We start from the raw sequence: 17,610 nt of genomic DNA, 5'->3' as shown, positions 1-17,610 counted from the left end.
GAACAAATCACTAATGTCACACATGAACAAAATCCGACTGAAGATTATTCCAAAATGACTGGAACAGTACATTGACAGAGAACTACCAAATATACAAGTTAGGTTTAGAAGAGGCCATGACACAAGGGACATTATAACCAATGTCAAATGAATCTTAGCTGAAAGCAGAGAGCACCAAAGGAATATCTATCTGTGTTTCATTTACTCTTCAAAGGCATTTGACTGTGTAGATCGTAAGAATAGGAATCCCAGAACACTTGATTGTGCTCATGTGAAAACCATACTTGTCCTCAAAACAGAGCAAGAAAACACTGCATGGTTCAAAATCAGGAAAGGAGTGTCTCAGGTATGTGTCCTGTTTCCATATCTTTTCAATCTATATGCAGAACAGATCAATCAGGAGGCTACATTTTATGGGAGGAATCTGACCTCAGGATTGGAGAAAGATTCATCAACAATCTACATTATGTGGATGGCAAAACCTTGCTTGCTAAATGTAGGAGGACCTTACGTGTTTCCTGCATAAGGTCAAGGACCATAAACTTCAATATGGATTGAAGCTCAAAATCAAAAAAAGCAAAGATTCCTACCTCTGGGCCAACTGACAGCATCAGGATAGATGGAGAAAATATTGATGTTTTTCACAGTTTCAGCTTGCTCAGTTCCACAAACAACATTGTTGGCACCAGCTGTCAGGAAATCAGAAGAGGAATTACAGTTGGAAAATCTGCTGTCAGAGACCACTCTTGAGTGCTAAAGAGCAATGACATTAGCCTAGAGTGTAAGGTGTGCCTGATCCAAGCCATAGTCTTTACAGTTACTTGCTATGCAGCAGAGAGCTGGACAAAGGTGATAGAAGAGTCAACACTTTTGAGTTGTGGTGCTGGAGAAGAATATTGAATAAACCCTGGACTGCCAAGAGAACAAACAGATGTGTCCTAGAGAGGGTGAAACCAAGCTGCTTTTTGGAGACAAGGATTTTGAAGCTGCGTATGACATACTTTGGGAAAGTGGCCAGGAGGGACCAGTCCTTGGAGAAGGACATCATGCTTGGAAGAGTAGAGGGATAGTGTAGGAGAGAAAGACCTTAGATGAGATGGATTGACACAGTAATAGGAGTAATAGGGTTAAGGGTGTCGGAAATAGTGAGACTGGCTCATGATAGGACAGGCTTCAGAGCTACTGTGTACAGGGTTGCTATGAGTCACAGGAACATAGTGACAACAATGTAAATTGATTAAAAGCAGCAACAATGTAAATTGATTAAAACATCACCTTGTGCATGGTAACACAAACACACAGAGTTGCCATTCAGTCAAATCTGATTCATGGAGATACCTTGTGCATCAGAGTAGAGCTGTGCTCCCCAGCATTTTCAATGGCTAATTTTTCAGAAATGTATCACCAGACCTTTCTTTCACAGCATCTCTAAGTAGATTTAAATCCCTACTGCACCGTCCAAGGATTCTCGTGTATATTACTAAAAAATTTAAAAATAAAAAAAAAGGAAACCAATTGCCATGGAGATAGAATCAGTTAACCCTCCAGCAGGTTTTAAGAGATTGTAAATCCAATGGGAGATTGTCCCTCTTTCTGCCAAAGAGGTACTGCCTTTAGATTAGCAGCACAACTCATCATGTAGTACATCACCAGAACTCCCTCTCTGTATGTTAAGTACTCAATAAATGTTAGCTCTTATTCTATTGTTGTGGAGGGCAGAAAAGGGCAGAGAAAAAGGATAACTTTGTGGTGGTGGTAGTGGTTGTTACTATTGTTGTTATTGTTATTATGTGCCATCAAGTTGACTGTGACTCATAGCGACTCTATGTACAACAGCCCTAAATCCTGCTCTATTTTGTGCCAATCTCAGTGGCTCCAACACACCTATCTCTATTACCCTAGTCACTGAATCAGTCCACCTCATCAAGGATCTTCCTCTCTTGTGCTGTCCTTTAACCCTCCCAAGCGTGACGTCCCTCTCCAAGGACTTGTCCCTCCTTGCAACATGTCAAAGTATGTCAGACGAAGCTTCAGAATCCTTGCCTCCAAGGAGCATCCCAGCTTCACCTCTCCAGGATGAAATTGTTTGTTTTCCTAGCAGTCCATTGTATATTCAACTCTCCTCCAGCACCACGGCTCAAAGGCATCAATTCTCCTTCTATCATCCCTACTCATAGTTCCAGTTTTCTGATGCATAGCAGGTAATTGCAAAGATCATGGCCTGTATCAGGTGTACCTTAGTCTCCAGACTGATATCATCTCTTTTCAGCACTTTGGAAAGGTCTCTGACAGCAGACTTTCTCAATGCAGTTCATCTATTCATTTCCTGGCTGCTGGTGCCAAGAGTGTTGATTGTAGAGCCAAGCAAACGGAAGTTGTTAATAATCAAAATCTTTCCAACATCTACCATGATGCTGCCAATCAGCCCAGTGGTGAGAATCTATGTTTTCTTGATGTTGAGCTTCAATGCATGTTGAAGGCTGCAGTGCTTGACCTTCTGCAGCAAGCACTTCAGGTTCTCCTGTTTCAGCAACCAGAGTTGCGTCATCTGTATAATGCAGATTGTTGATGAGTCTACCTCCAATCCTGATGCTGTCCCATTTCTCCTCATAGAGCACAGCCTCCCAAATAATCTGTACTGCATATAGGCTAAAAAGGCACGGAGATAGGACACATCCCTGGTGCATACCCTTCCTAATTTTGAACCAGGAAGTGTTTCCTTGCTCAGTTCTGATGACTGCCTCCTGGTCCAAGTATAGGTTTCGCATAAGCACAATCAAGTGTTCTGGGATTCCCATTCTTCTCAAAGTCAGCCACAGTTTGTTGTGAACCACACAGCCAAATGCCTTTGCATAGTCAATGAAACATAGATAGACATTCCTCTGGTACTCTCTGCTTTCAGCCAAGTTCCACCTGACATTAGCTATAATATCCCTAGTGCCATGACCTCTTCTAACCCAGCCTGCACATCTGGCTTGGTGTTATGATTAGCAAATATTGCAGCAGCCTGAGTTACTAGACAAGAATCTAAAGTCCTCATATTTTGAGTTATTCAGACATAGCAGTTTAAGTATTTTTTTAAATATGTATTTTTATTTTAATTTATACTGATTTATTTACAGTGTGTGAATACATTGTTTTTCACAAATAGCCTTCCCATTTCCTTCACCCTACCCACCCATCAAACTGCAACCCTACGATTAACACTCCACCCTCCTGTCCATCCTCATCCCTCTACTTGCACTCCCTCTACCTTGGAGCCTCATACTTATTTCTACAATAATGGTTTTATACAGTGTTTGTCCTTATGAGACTGAGTTCAGTCAGAATAATGTTCTTCAGGCCTGTGCAAGTTAGGTAGTAATTTACAAAATCATTTTTCCTATGAGCTGAGTAGTATTCCATTGTATGAATGTACCACAACTTCCCAATCCATTTGATTGTGGTTGGACACCTGGGCTGTTTTTATGTTCTTGTGATGGTGAATAATGTTGCTATGAACATTGACGTACAAGTCTCCATTTGAGCCTCAGTTCTCATTATCTTAGGGTATATACCAAGCAATGGAATAGCTGGGTCATATGAAATTTCTATGTTCAGCTTTTTGAGAAAGTGCCAAACTGCCTTCCAGAGTGGTTGTAACATTTTACAATCAGACCAAGTATAATCAAAATTTCCTACCTCACCACATCCTCTTCAACATTTATTACTTGCTGTCCTGTTAAATATTGCCATTGCTACTGGAGTGAGATGGTATCTCACTGTGGTTTTGATTTGCATCTCTCTTATTGCCAGTGATTTGGAGCATTTCTTCATGTATCTGTTGACCATTCAAATATCGTCCTCTCTGAAGATTTTTTCCAAATCTTCTGCCCATTTTAGAATTAAGTTATCAGTCTTTTTTTTGTGGAAGCCCAGGAGTATTCTGTAAACTTTCATTATGAGACTTTTGTCTGAGATGGTGCTGCCAAATAATTTGTTCCCAGTCTATAGGTTTCTTTTCATCCTATTGGAAAAGTTTTTGATGCATACAGAGATTTAATCTTTAGAAGGCCCCATTCATCAATTTTATCCTCTTCAGATTGTGCATTTTTGGCTGTATTTGGCAGTCTAACTATATCGTAGACTAGAGGTTCTAAACTTAATCCCAGTTTGTCTCTTATGTACTTTTTGGTTTTGAACTTTACTCCCAGGTCTCCGCTCCACCTTGAGTTGATTTTTGCAAATGGAGTGAGATATGGATCTTATTTCCGATTTCTGCTGGTGGAAGTCCAGTTTTGCCAGCTCCATTTGTCTAAGAAGTTGTCTTTCCTCATTTTATAGCTTTTATTTCCTTGTGGAACATCAGTTGATCATAGATAGCTGGGTCTATTTCTGAGTTCTCAATTCTATTCCCTTGGTCTATGTGCTTCTCATTGTATGAGTACCATGCTGTTTTAGTTACTACCACTGCCCTGTAGGTTTTGAGACCAGAGTGTTAATGCCTCCTGCTTCATTTTTGTTTCTCAGAAGTGTTTTGCTTATCTGGGGTCTCGTTCCTCTCCAAATAAACGTGATTGTTTTCCCTTTTGATCTTCTTGAAAAATAAGGATTTTAAATGTAAATGACCCCTATTTTCAACCCCAATTTCTTAATGATCTGATAGATATTTTCTGTTCTTCTATGAGCATTCACAGAGAAGGACTCAGGAGGAGGCAAGCATCAACAACATGTACTGAGAGCACAATTAAAATGCTTGATTGTTGATATCAAGAGATCTTTGCCTGCCAGTGCAATCAGCCCGTGATATAATGCATAGATGCCAAGGGCAACAGTGCCTATTCCTTAGTAATGATCTGTCTGCTTTTATATGATAGACATAGATTGATATAGATATAGATGATAGAGATAGAAATAGATATATGTATGTATGTATATGTGTATGTATACATATATGTATATATATCATATATATAATCTATATTATCTAGATCATATACATAGATCATATAGATGATATATGTCTTTTAGCTAAGGTTTTTCAATCAGTTTATCTATAATCCTAACCTTTTTCCAATGGAACAAAATCTACCCCAGTTTGAAGGAAAACTTAAGCATAGCAATCGTGAAATAATGCAATTTATGTTAAATTCTCAATGACTGATAGCAGTATTATTTAAAATAAAATTATGAAACTTCTAAGAATACTTTCGTGATATGCAAAACGGGACCCTTAACAATCTTAATGAGCTGCTTAGCACTGGTCAGACCATTGTTCCCAGGCAAAAGGTGAACCTGGGAACATTCCAGCCTGAGCCTTTCTCAGTCTAATGGTCTCTAGATTTTGTAAAATAGACGTTTCATACAGCTTCTACTCCTAGCTCCCAGTAAGGTTCCATCTTTGACATTAAAGAGAAATAAAGGCTGGACCAAGTAAATGTACATACAGCTAATACCCAACATCAACCTGAGAATGGTAAGCCTTCAATTTACTTACCAAAACAATGTTCACACATAATCAAAGCCATGAAAAATCAAGTGAATTAAAGGTAGTCTCAGATTTTTTACTAAATTTTTTTCATTGCAATCCAGAAAAATCACCATTGTTTTTCTACATCATCCCAAGTACTCCTGTGGTGAAGTAAATCAAACATAGAATACAACACTTAGACAGCTCATAGGAAGCTCTGGTGGCTTAATGGTAAGGAATTATGCTGCCAACACAAAGGCATGCATTTCAAATCCACCAGCTGCTCTGTGGGACAATGATGGGAAATCTTCTCCCATGCAATGTATTACTTCTGAAAATCCACTAAAGGGTCAACTGTGGGTTGACAGTACACAAAAATTGCAATAATTTAGATATTTAGGTTATTTCTTTTCAAAGGGACTCTTCGTTTTACAAAAGATACATAGACAGGTTCTATTAAAGGAGTTTCTTGGTATACTGTAGTTACCACATGCTGTACTGGTTATTTATTCCCTGTATTCCACATTGCAGCAATTCTCTGCCCTTTTTTCTGTTGTATGATCTGGGACTTCCAATTTATCTTAGTAGGAAGTATCAGTAGGAAGGGCAGGAAGGGAAGAGGTCGAAGAATAAATTCTATTTTCCTCCCAACCTCTCTGCCATCCCGACTCTGATTGTTGTTTGAGCAATGATTATTTTCTACTTCAGGCCCAATTCCTTCCTGCAGCATGACCTCTAAGTCTCCAGGTTTCACTAGGGCCCAGTAATATTACTCTTCCCTTTTTTATCATCTCAGCACTTAGTGATGGTCCACAGTTGCTAGTCTCTGTTTACACAGTTCCTATTTCCTTGGCCGTTTTGTTGCTACTATTGTTGTGAACTTTCATAAAGTTAGCTCCTAACATGTACAACTAAGCAAACCTCTTTCCAGTTCTGTATCATCCCCCATCTGTTCTGCTCCATAAAGATTTCATGAGCTAATTTTTCTGACGTAATCCATCAGGTTTTTCATACTAGTCCCTGTTAGTGTGGAAGCCCCTCTGAAGCCTATTCAGCATCATGGGAACACACAAGCCTCTCCCAACGGAAGGGAAGCCTGGGCATACAGTCTTTGGCTGTGAATCAAACATGGGTCACCCTCTTGAAAAGTGTTAATTTTCCCAATGAATCACCAATGGCATCACTTAACTTTGACTCTCCTTAGAAGTAACCCTTTCATTAAATTCTCTTCAATCACAAACTTTATAATTTGTTCTTAGATTACTCCTGGGACCAATTTTCATGCCATTAGCTATTTGACTTTTTAAACACTAGAGTGGAGTCAGCAAAGGTTCCACTAGTTGGCTTACCAAGTCATTTGGAAACAAAAAAGCACTAAACTCATAAATTTTAAGATCTTCTGACTCAATATAACCTCATTTGTTATGCTGTTGAATTTCCCCATAGAGTTTTGTTCCCTGTACACTTCACAGATAGAACCTTGGTAGTGTAATGGACTGTGTTGTTGCTGTTGTTATGAGCTGACAAGTTGACTGTGATTCATAATGGCCCCATGAAAAAGTGCTCTGAACCTTACTCTGTTGAGAACCAACTCTGCCACCTCTGACCCCATTGCCATAGTCACTATCAGTACATCTCCTCCAGGATCTTTCTCTTCTGCATTGACCCTCCATTCTTACAAGTATGGTGTCCTTCTCTAAGGTATTGACCCTCCTGACAGCATGTCCAAAGTGTGTGAGACAGAGTTTCAAAATCCTTGCCTCCAAGAAGCAACTTGGTTTCACCTTTAGCAGTTCAGACCTGTTCTCTTGGCAGTCCATAATATTATCAATACTCTTCTCCAGCACCACAACTTAAAGGGCCACTTTCAGATGCATACCAAGCAATTGAAGAGAACATGGCCTGAATCAGGCACATTTTAGTCTCCAGACTAATGTAATGGCTCTTTTGCACTCTGGAGAGGTCCTTGTCTGCAGATTTTCCCAATGCAACTCATCTTTTTATTTCATGACTACTGGTGCCAATGATGTTTTTTATGGATCCAAGCAAGATGAAATAGTTAAGAATGCAGATGCTGCCCTAGATGTGCTCACCAAATTGTGCCAAGAAATCCAGAGAATAACCACTTGGCCAACTGACTGGAAGAGATCTAAATTTGTTCTCATTCCAAAAAAAAGATGATCCCACAGAGTGTGGAAATTATCAAACAATATCATTGATCTCACATGCAAGCACGATTCTGCTGAAGATTATCCAAAAAAGACTGGCCACATCAACAGAGAACTGCCAGAAGTCCAGACTGGGCTTAGAAGGGGGGTGTGGTACTAGGGATATTATAGCTAATATTAGATTGATCTTGGCTGAAGGCAGGAGTACCAGAGGAATCTCTATATGTGTTTCATTGACTATGCAAAGATGTTTGACTGTGTGGATCACAACAAACTGTTACTGACTCTGAAAAGAACGGGAATCTCAGAATATTTTATATGCTAATGTGAAACTTATACTTGGATAAGGAGGTAGTCATCAGAACAGAGCAAGGAAACATTGCATGGTTCAAAATTGGGAAGGGTGTACTCCAAGGATGTGTTCTATCTCCATACCTTTTCAACCTATATGCAGAACAGATTATGCAGGAAACGTGGCTGTATGAGAAGAAGTGTCACATCATGATTGGGGGAAGACTGATCAATAATCTCCATTATGCAGATGACACAACCCTGCTTGCTGAAACTGAGGAGGACCTGAAGCACTTGCTGCAGAAGGTCAAAGACTGTAGGCTTCAATATGGATTGAGGATCAATATCAAGAAACAATGATTCTCACCACTGAAACGATTGGCAGCATCATGATGGATGGTGAAGAGATTGTGATTGTTCACAGCTTTAGTTTACTTGGCTCCACAGTCAACACTCTTGGTACCAGCAGCCAGGAAATTAAAAGAGGTATTGTGATGGGAAAGTCTGCTGTTAGGGATCTCTCCAAAGTAACAAAGAGCAATGGTGTCACTCTGGAGACTAACATGTGCCTGATAAAGGCCACAGTCTTTGCAGTCGCTTACTATGTGTCAGAGAGATGGAAAATGACTAGGGAGGATAGAAGAAGAATTGATGACTTTGAGCTGTGGTTTTAGAGAAGAATGTTGAATATACCATAGCTGCTAAGAAAACAAACAGGTTCAACCTAGAGAGGGTTAAACCAGGCTGCTCCTTGGAGTCAAGGATTCTGAAGCTTCATCTGACATACTTTGGACATGTTGCAAGGAGAGATCAGTCCTTGGAGAAGGACGTCATGCTTGGGAGAGTGGAGGGACAGAGCAGGAGGGGAAGGCCCTCTATGAGGTGGATTGATTCAGTGACTGGGGTAATGGGAGTAGGTATGTCGGAGACAGATTGGCACAAGACAGAGCAGGGTTTAGGGCTGTTTTACATAGGGTCACTATGAGTCACCAGTGACTCAATGGCACAGAACAACAACAACAACAACATAATGACACCGTCTATTTGGTTGGTAGCAAGTTGCTTCGTTTTCTTCATGTTGAGATGCAATCCATATTGAAGGCTGCAGCCGGTGACCTTCTTCAGCAAACACTTCAAGTTATCCTAGGTTTTAGCAAGCAGCTTTTTGTCATCTTTACAAATTGTTGATAAATCTTCCTCCAATACTGATGTCATATTCTTCTTCATAAAGTCTAGCCTTTCTTACAATCTGTTCAATATTTAGGCTAATAAGGTCTGGAAAAAGAATACATCATTGGCACACTCTTTTCTTGATTTTGAACTATGCAGTGTTCCCTTGCTCTGTTCAGACAACTTTTTGGTATAGGTATAGGTTTCATGTGAGCATGACCAAGTGTTCTGAGATCCCCATTCGTCACAATGTTACTATCCCATTCTTCTCAAGGTTAACATTGAATAATATTGTTCAATAATTTCCACATTATCTTGGATCAGTTTTTGTGATTATGAGAATGAGTATGTATTTCTTCCAGTGAATGGGCTAGGTAGCTGTCCTCCAGATTTTTTGGCACATCATAGAGAGCACGTCCAGGACTGCATCTGTTTGTTGAAATATCTCAGTTGGTATTTCATCAATTCCTGGGGACTTATTTTTTTGCCCTCAGAGTAGTTTAAACTTTTCTTTGTTACCATTGGTTCTCGATCATATACTCTTTCCTGAAATGGCTCTGGGTTACTCAATTATTTTTGGTACAATGACTATGCATTCTTTCCATCATCTTTTGTTGCTTTCTGGATCATTCAAGATTTTGCCCCTTGTATTTTAAGTATTACAACTTGAGGCTTGACTCTGACCTTCACTTTCTTCAGTTTGAGAAATGTGAAGTAAGTTCTTCCATTTTTATTTTCTAACTCCAGCTCTTAGCACATTTTATTATACTACATAGTTTTGTCTTCAAGGGCTACCCTTTGAACTCTGTTCAACTCTTTAAATTTCTCATTTCTTCCCTCTGCTTTGGCTTCTCAGTATTCTAATAAAATATTAAAAATCTCTTCTGACATCTATTTTAATATTTCTTCCTTCTTTGACTTTGTAATGACCTTTAACTTTCTTCATTAATGCTACCCTTGATTCCATCCCACAGTTCATCACTGATAATCAAAAGGTCAATGATTCTAATACACTCCAAGGGAGTAAACAAAACAGCCTGCTTCCAGTTAAGATTTAGAACTCAGAAATTTAATATAGGGTTGCCCTGAGTGAGAACTGACTTGCAGGGAGTTGGATTTGTTTTGCTTTGTTTTGTTTTGTTTTAAGGGTAGACTCATCATGGAAGTAAATTCTCAGGCTTTTCTTCTTTTTTGCAGTTCTGTGTAGATTCAACACCTCACCTTTGGGTTAATATTTGAGCACAAATAATTTGTGACCCCCAGGGACCTACAAAGAGTCATTAGAGTCACAGAAAAAGCAACTCTAGTGCACAAATAATTTATTTTAAAAGGAGTACTGCAAACCTGGTTCCTATAAGGCAGAAGTTAAGAATGTCCCAAATGTCCAACTTTTCCAAACTGCTTTAGCACTCCATCATGTCTAACATAAATTATTCCTCCTCCCCTCAGGTCAGCCCTCTTGTTCCTGTCTATGTCTTTGTGCTCTGTAATTTGCTGGAAAGACTCTCATAGAAAATCAAACTCCATCAGGAAAATGACTGAGACAGTTATCAAAGGAGGGATCAGATTCAAAGGGTGGTTGGTATAGACTGATGCACATGGTTGCAGAAGCTGGTGAACAATGGACAGAGGCCCTGCAGACTGTGTCTATCACCTCTTGATGCAGCTGCATCATGTTAAACACAGTGTCCAGAGAGAAAAAGGGTTGGACTTCTAAGAGCACTCCTCTACAGAGGAAGTCAGGGTGATAAACCACATACCCAAAAGAACTAAAGGTTTGATTTGGGGCATACTTTCTCCACAGTAAGTTGAAGATTCAAGATACATCCCACTCAATCTTACCTCACCAACACAAAAATAACTCACTCTATAGTGCAGTTTGTGGTAAATACAGACAAAGAGGTTAGAGTTTACGATACACAAAATTATGCTAGGAAGGGTTATATCACTCAATTCACTTCACAATATCTTGTATTTTAATAAATTCCATAGGGGAAAAATAAGACTCAATTAACATGCTTTGTAGGGATGTGAAACTTTTACAAAGGATAGGCATGGTCTAAATCTGGTGTCCTCAATAAGAGTTTAAGAATCAGCTTTTCAAAAGAAATAAAAGATACTAAATGTTTCCTTTCTTGTCATATTATTATGTGACAGTTTAGGAAGATGTATATCAAAAACCCAAACTCCTCATCAAGTCAGTTCTGACTCATAGTGATCCTATACTGGATTTCTGAAGCTTTAAATCTTTATGAGAGAATATTACCCATCTTTCTCCCTCAGAGCAGGTGGTAGAATCAAAGCACTAACTTAGAAGTTTAGAAGCCTAACTACATTTACAGACTTTTAATCACTTTTTGAGTCTTTTTGAAATAATACACATAAGAGAGTAGTAATGACTATTGCAATTGATTGTGATTCAATTGGTATGCGTTATATCAAAACAAAGTCATCCAATTTGTTATGATAGTTTTCAGTGTGGTAAAATAATGGATAAGTGTTTGATTTTAGAGATTTTAGAATATAACAAATACCTCAAAGCAGTTATCTATCCTACCACCAAGATCATAAAAGACTTTTGGCTCTGTGGCAGAAACATGGAGATCATATATCCATTCTTTCTCCTTTCACATTCTATAATTGTTGATCATTGATCATTGCTTCCTTCTGCCTGTCTTCTTTATAGATGCCAAAGGACACAGACATAAATTCACTTGATCAAATGCTAGATTTTAACATGTTCATGTTTCCAACCTCAGAGTTTTGCAAGAAAAAAGAAAGTAACCTCTTCCTTCCCTGAGTTTACTATAATAGACTTAAAGGAGTTGACTATGTCTTTATTTTAAGTTGAAATCTATGGCCTAGTTGTAAGGAACTCCATTGCAGTCCCAAAGGCATGGTGTTCAAATCCACCAGCTGCTCCACAAAAGGATGCACAATCTCCTCCTGTGCTACTAATTGCCTCTGAAAACCTGCTAGAGGGCCACCTATGGATCAGCTCTGACTCAACAGTTCACAATAACAACATATAAGTATGTTTATTGCTGTCGAGTCAAGTATGACTCATAGAGACCCTATGAACAAAAGGTCTGAAGCCTTTCTATAACTACGGTCATTTCTTCAAGTTCCTAGTGTTTCCAGAGGCATATGGTTTAGGAAGTGGATACCACTCCTGCTTCCAAACCTGTCTTAAAGTGGGAGCTACACCAAACACTGTCCACCATGGGCAGCCATTATGGCATGTGACACCACCCCCCCCAATAGCACAAGGTTCAGCATCACAGCAGCAAACCCAGATTTCCTCAGTGCAGCAAATTGACAGAGGAGTGCTGTACAATTTAGAAGAGTGTTCCTCCAAAATAAAATAACACTAGCTCCTCAGGCCCAACCAACTTTTAAATATAAGGGAGATACATATAAACAAAAGGCCTGAAGCCTTTCTATAACTATTGTCATTTCTTCAAGTTCATAGAATTTCCAGAGGCATGTGGTTTAGGAAGTGGATGCCACTCTTGCTTCTAAACATCTGGGAGCTCCACCAAACACTGCCCATGATCGGTAGCCATTACGGTGTTTGGCACACCAATGGCACAGTTGTTCTATTATGGCGTTTAAGACCCAAATGGCACAAGATTCAGTGTCACAACAAACCCTGATTACCTCATCAGAGCAAATTGGCCAGAGTGCTGTATGATTTAGAAGCTTGTTCCTCCAAAATAGGGTAAGAAGGGATTAAAAGATAATCCCTTGGGCCCAACTTTTAAATATAAGTGCCTTCCAGGAGGTCTTGTTGACTCTAAACAAGAGACTTAAATAAAAATGACCAAACAATCCAAATAGATTTTCAACCAAAACAAGAGCACCATATTATAGAGTCCAGCTACTTCATCCGACTCCAAAATGGACACAAGGTCTTTGGTGTTATATGTTGTTGTTAAATGACATCTAGCACCAACCCTATAAACAAAAGAACTATTGTCCTTCCTCCAAGTTCAAAGAATTCCAAACAACATATAAGTATACAAACTCAAAACTCAAGCTCATTGCCATTGAGTTGGAATTGACTCATAGCGAGCTTTCAGCAGGTTTTCAAAGCTATAAAACTCTTGAGAGGAGATTGTCCGTCTTTGGATTAGCAGCTCAACTCTGTTGATTAGGTCACCAAACTAGCTACTGAACAAATAAGTAATATATCTCCTTTAGTCCAGCTATTTTGATACACACTGATAATATATTAACAAATAAGACATGTAATTTAAAGAAAAGGTTACATTTAAAATAGGCAAAGGGAGGGGGGGAATGGGCAAACAAGTGATAAATGTGAACTTCCCTGAAGAAATGCAAATGGGTTAGAGAGTTACTGAGGGAATAATAATGGTGCTTTTTTAAAAAAACATTAGTCAGAAGAGAGATCATTGAGGAGAAACTTGACACATGGTGCTTCATACCTTCGTGCACTAACATGGCGGGCAGGCAGCCAGGAAGCGAGCCTCGTAGTGACTCCCTTCTCTCTGTTCACATCATCCACTTCTGTCATGCCCAGTTATGCTATTTCATGAGCCCCATGGGGTTCTTCACACGTCTGCACTTTTGTTCAGATGGAACTTTCTCTTCAGCTTGCCCTTCCTCCTCCCCATGTTTCGCTGATCTCACCTTCCATCCTCAGGTCAAGCATTACTTCACAAAAACTTTTTCCCTGATTCATTGCCTCTGCCTTTACCGGTCCTTTCTCTTGGTATTCATTGAACCCTGTGTGCATGTATGTCTAATAAATCACTTTTAGCCCTTTATCACATCCTTCACACTATATTAGAAGTATAGAATTCGGGTTTTGTCTTCTTATGAGACTATAAATTCTCCTTCGTGTGCCCAGCATCACTTATGGTACTCCACAGAAGACGATGAAATGTAACAAACGGCAAGCTTCACTAAACCTGTGTGGTGTTAAACTTTATAAATGAGCAAACAAGAGGTTCAGAGAAGTAAGCTCACTTGCAAAGGTTACACAGCTAGTAAATGGTTAAAGGTAGAATTTAAAAGAGGGTTTGCTGAAGTCAGATCCTGCAGAGTAGACGATTAGCATCAAGTTAATAAGGATGAAAGAAGGGACTGTGGGCTGGGAGGACCCAATCCCTGGCAGCGCCTGCGCAGATGTCGCTTTGAGCCTGCACTGTTCTGTTAGCCCGTTTTCCCACTGGCCAGAAACCGAAGCTTATCTGTGTTATTTAAAGAGTCAAGAAATTGGACAAAGTTTTATGATGAGGATGGAAAATGTTGTGTGCTGCTATTAAATTTTAAAATCTTGCTGTGGTTACCATATTTCTTCAATGTTTCTCATTTTAAAAACATACACCAAGAAATTCCCTTAGAATTTTAATGGTCCCTTAGAATAGAATGGTCATAAGAATGGCCAAGAAAGAGATCAACAGTGTAAATAGACCAACCTGGGCCCTGTCTCTAGAATCCCCAGGAATTTGAGCTCACAAAAGCTTAGATATGTCAATTAACATTAGTAATACAAGAGGACCCCTGGCCTGTGGTTAGGCCACAAGGCACAATTTTATGCTTCATCCTCTTGAGTCTTCTTAAATATTATATCTAACACTGTAGCCAGGTAAAGAAAGAAGGGGGGAAACTGATCACACATCTGCCTCATCAATCAATTCCCAATAGTTCCTTTTTATTTTCTCAGTGATTTAACAAAGGTGCATGGACATAAAAATAAAGTAGTCCATGCCTCCTAATATTAAGGTAACCTCACCCCTCCTGCTAATTTTAAAACATGCTCTCAGAGCCATATCTCCAGAGTAGAAATGCTGGTTCACTCCGAGTGGCTTATCTGTGCTGTTTCAAGATTCTCTGCCCAGTAAAATGGTCTAGCGATTCTCACTGAGGAATCTAATTGACTCGCTGGGTCTCTTTTGAAAATAATTGCTCTGAGATATGGCCATTGGCAAAATGTTGAGGCATCTAATGATAGACATTCCAAGGCATCTAATTGATATCATCCATGCATGACCATGAGCAGATACTCAGGAAACAGAGAGGGAAGGAAAAAACGAGGGAAGATGGGAGGGAGGGAGAGAGAGAGAGAGAGAGGAAGGGAAAAAAATTAGCAAATTAAATTATATCAGGTTTCATTCAAAATGTACATGTGTTTATGGCTCTGTTGTTGAGATAGATGATGATGATGATAGATAGAGGAAGAAATAAATTGTATTTACAGCAATATCAATGAGGTTATGTTATAAATAAATAGACTCAAAATACTCAAGAAATCTCAGCCCAGAGGTATGAATTAGGAAGCACTGAGAGTTGTAGCTGCTTCTGGGAAATTCTATGCAAGGAGTAGATGGACTTACAGTTCTTTCCTGCTCTCTGTGCTGATATTCCAAGCAATTCTATAATTTATTAATGAGGGACTTCCAAGCTACAAATAGAAGTCTTAGGAAATCCACCATGGAGATGACCTATGCTAAGAGTTAGTTTCAGACTCTAGGACTATATAAAGACTACTCATGAGTATAGCCTAGTTTCAAAAAAGTAGAGATACATTAGAGCATAAAAGTGTGACTGCTATTTTTTTTTTTTGCAGAAAACAAATATGGATAATCTGTAAACAGTGTGTAATTTAATATCAAAAAATGAGGAAAATATACGTGGTAAGTCTCTGTAATAACTTATACCTAAAAAGGTTCATCTTTTACTGTTACATGTATAACTCTGACCCAGAGAAACTCAATGGGTGTTCAACTGATACAAGCCACCCATCAGCCTCTTTATCTCTCATGGGCATTCAGCCAATGTGGCGGAACTGCACTGAACAGAAATGCACATTACATGAACTTCTTACCCATCCACTATCTCCTTTTCCAATACCAACAACCTGAAGACTTTTGAAAAAAATCTCTGAAATCTGTATTTTTTTTTTTCAGTTTTTCTACCTGCTTTTATTCAGTGTGATTATTACACTACCATAAAGTTCTGGTAGATTTGTGGAAAGGGGTTGCATTGCCAACTCAAAGGCAAGCGGGTTGAACCTACCAGCTACTCAATAGGAGAAAGATTGACAATCTCCTCCTATGTTATTTACAGTCTGAAAAACTTCTGGCGTGCCAACAATGAGTTGATTCTGATTCAAGAGTCCAACAATAACAACACAAAACTTATTGTTTTTATGTACCAGCAAGTCACCTGTGAGTCATAGTGATCCTATGTACAATAGCTCTGAACTCTTCTCTATCCTGAGCTAGTCTTGCTCTTAATTTTCATCTTCTTGTATAAAACTGGGTCTTCAGAGAGTATAGGCAAAAAAGACCAAATAAGCCATAGTCTTTTCATAATAGATGATGGAACCTGATATATATCTGAGATCTGGATACTTCATAAGGATTACAGAAGAAGAATTCATGCATTTGAGTCGTGATGTTGGAGAATAGTACTGAATCTCTCAGGGACAACCAAAAGAACAGCTATGTCTTGAAGACAATGCAGGCAGAGTATTCCTTAGACTCAACTATAGTAAAGCTTCATCACACATACTTTGGGTATGTTGTTAGGAGGTGTCATACCCTGAAGAAGGACATCATGCTTGGAAAGGTGGAGGGTCAGCAAAAGAGGGACCAGTCCTCAGAGAGATGGATTGAGACATGACTGTTGCAATGGACTCAAGTATGTTAGAGAAGATGAGGATGGCACAAGGTAGGGCAGGTTTCATATCTGTTGCTCATAAGGTCACTAGGAGTTGTACTCTACTTGATGGCACCTAACAATAACATGTTGGCAAGAAGCTGATTGTAGCTCAGTAATGTCATTCTCTTACCTCAAGACATTAAGTCTTGAAGGACTTAAGCATGGAAGAACCTTAAGAACATGTCTGCATATGGGTAAAACCAGGAAGTGCAGACAGTAGAAGTTCGAATCCTGAGAAGACTTTCAAATTATCCTCTTTCTAAAGGGATCTCATACACACAACACATCAAGAATGAGAGAGTTAAACATTAAGTAGATATACTAGTACTAAGAACGTGAGTGTCAGGGTTCCTTGTCTCAAGTAAGAACCACAACAAAGTTAGCTTCTGGGACCAGAGGGCTCAAATTCTCTGAAGGAACAGCTGAATTCCATTTTGGTATCATCCAGGAAGAGTGCAAACAGTCATTGCAAAGACAGAAGAGGAACTTTGTAGTTGTTGTTATGTGCTGTCGAGTCGTTTGCGACTCTATGTACAACAGCCCTAAACCCTGCTCTATCCTGTGCCAGTCGCACTGCCTCTGACACACCCATCGCAATTACCCCAGTCAAAGAGGAAGAGAAGACCAAAATAGGTGTCAGAAGAGACTCTGAGAATTGCACTGGAGAGTGGAGGAGCCAAAGCACAAGGAAGAATTCAAGATACTAAAGAGTTGAGTAGAAGATTTCAAAAGGCAGCATGGGCTAACAAAATATTACAATGAAATGTGCAAAGAGTTGGAGTCAGAAAATCAAAAGGGCTGAACTTGCTCAGCATTTCTTAAGCTCAAGGAACTGAAGAA

The sequence above is a fragment of the Elephantulus edwardii genome, unplaced genomic scaffold (assembly GCF_000299155.1).
Source record: "Elephantulus edwardii isolate Elephantulus edwardi_28Jun2011 unplaced genomic scaffold, EleEdw1.0 scaffold00009, whole genome shotgun sequence".
NCBI classification, from domain to species: domain Eukaryota; kingdom Metazoa; phylum Chordata; class Mammalia; order Macroscelidea; family Macroscelididae; genus Elephantulus; species Elephantulus edwardii.
This window is presented reverse-complemented; position numbering follows the sequence as displayed.